Below are 2,284 nucleotides of genomic sequence, written 5' to 3'. Positions count from 1 at the left end.
ATTGTAGTGAGAGGAGGATGCTGACCAAACTCCTTTCAGTCTGGACAATCCCTCCCACCCACGGCACAGTGTGTTGGCTGGACAGAGGAGCATGTTCAGCCAACCGACTTATTAACATTAAGTGTTCCACAGAGAACCACAGGAGGTCCTTTCTACCAGAGTTCATCATCTCTACAATTCCTGAACTGACAATTTATGTTTTATAATTGCTGTCATTCCACTATTGCCTTTTCATTCATCTCATGTACTCTGTAAATATATTGACTTCTCTGTATTGATGTTATTGTGTATTTATGTTGGTGTGGCTCTTTCCTTTTTGTAAATGGTCTCTGGTACTCAAAGTGCTTTTTACATGTCATTCAGCCCATTCACACACAACACACCAATGGGGTTCAGTTCTTGCCCAAGGACACTTTGGCATGTGACAGAAGGGGCCGGGAATCGAACCACTAATCCTATGATTTGCACCTAACTCGCTCTATCTACCACCCTCTGGTTTTCTTTCTTTCTGTTTGTGTTGAGAACAACTGTAATGAGGCCAAATCATTTCTCTCTGGGATTATAAAGTTTGGAATCTTGATCTCAGAAATTACATTACATTACATTCATTCATTTAGCAGACGTTTTATCCAAAGCGACTTACAAGTCATTACAAGTTACAAGGGTAGGCAGGGCAGCGTGAGGAGGTCTTGCCTAAGGACCCCTATGGAGTTATATATATTAATATATATATATATATATATATATATATATATATATATATATATATTATATATATAAATATATCTCACCACAATTTATCAAGTCAATTCTTAGCAACAATAAATTCATCCTGGAGTCCACATAATTACACAGAATAATAATTTCTTTCTTTCTCTCCTCTCTTTCTCCACAGAAATAACCAGCATGTCATTAAGATCATCTTAAACCGTTTCACCTTAAAACCATGTTGTTTCCCGTTCCTTTAAAAAACCCTCCCCCATTATAGGTTTAATATTCCTGGTTATTTTTGTCCTTAAGCTATCTATCATTTAGGCCTGTTGCAATCATTGTACTTAGTGTTCCAGTGCCTTTCTTTCCTTTTCTGCTGTCCATTCGTCCAGGTGAGTTGCGACTCCAGGCCGGAAATGGTGAAATGCTTTAATGAATGCGTTTGAAAAATGTCACAAAATGTGCTGCCTAAGTCTAGTGGATATCTCTTAATTTGTTTCGCTAATGTTACATTTTCTTGCGAAGGTTGCAGTTATACAGTAAACCACATTGTTTGTCCAAAATGTGCATTGCCCAGGCCCAGAACAGGTCGCCGGTGTGAGGATTAGAATTGTGTGTGATTTTTCCTGTAGTGTTGTGACGCGCTTCTGTCACCTGCGTCTCCCGTCCGAATTTGCCGCTTAGCAGGTGCATTACTGTGTTTTATATTTCACCAAGTGTCCGTCCAATGTGTCTGGACAATGTTATTTGTTTCTTCACATTGGATTTTATGTGCACAGTATATGTGATTTTTATTTTGAGGTAAGTTTTATTTTCCAAATGTATTTTTTATGTGACCTCTGACCTGTCAGTGATGTCACTTCCTGTAGATTCGCGCCTACTTTCCTTCAGTCGGCTCGAGGCCTCCCTGAGGACAGGTGAGTTTATGCGGGTGCCCCGGTCATTACGTTTTAAAACGTGTTAAAGTTAAATAATAGTTCTAAACGTTTATTTCGACGGTAAAAAACGGTTGTTATTTTTTTAGCGTCAGTATTAGTTTATGTGTTTTAATGTAAAAGTTTGCCGTTCCCATGCTAGGCTTGTGGAGCATGCTGGTTGTTTTGCCTTTCAGTCAAAGCATGAATAGTTAATGGTTTAGTTCGTAAGTGATAAATGAATGAGTAAGTTGTGACAAAGGCAGCTAAAAGTATTTGTTCTAAAACTTGTCAAGAGTGAGAGTTGTGTATTTAAGTTGATCTTTGTGAAGATAGTTAGTTGCAGAGTGAGCGCTCTTTCCACTCTGTTTATAGTACATCTTTGACGTATTTCTCCGTCAGTACAGTAGCTGTTTTCACAGTGAAACGAAAGTGTCACGTACGTGCTGATGTTCTCTATACGTTTGTGCCTTGGGAATATTTGTCTTTGTAAGTATGGACATGTTTATGGACACTTAGAAGAATGTTATAATTGTTACCTGTGACAGATAAGGTGTACATGTATGGAATTACCTTCATTCAATTCAAGCTACTGAGTGTAACCACACGAAATGTGTTACGTTATGATTATTTGTTAATTTAGTTTCTTTCTGTTTCTT

Source organism: Anabas testudineus, chromosome 5, assembly GCF_900324465.2.
Source record: "Anabas testudineus chromosome 5, fAnaTes1.2, whole genome shotgun sequence".
In the NCBI taxonomy this organism is placed as follows: domain Eukaryota; kingdom Metazoa; phylum Chordata; class Actinopteri; order Anabantiformes; family Anabantidae; genus Anabas; species Anabas testudineus.
Note: the sequence above shows the minus strand (reverse complement) of the source record.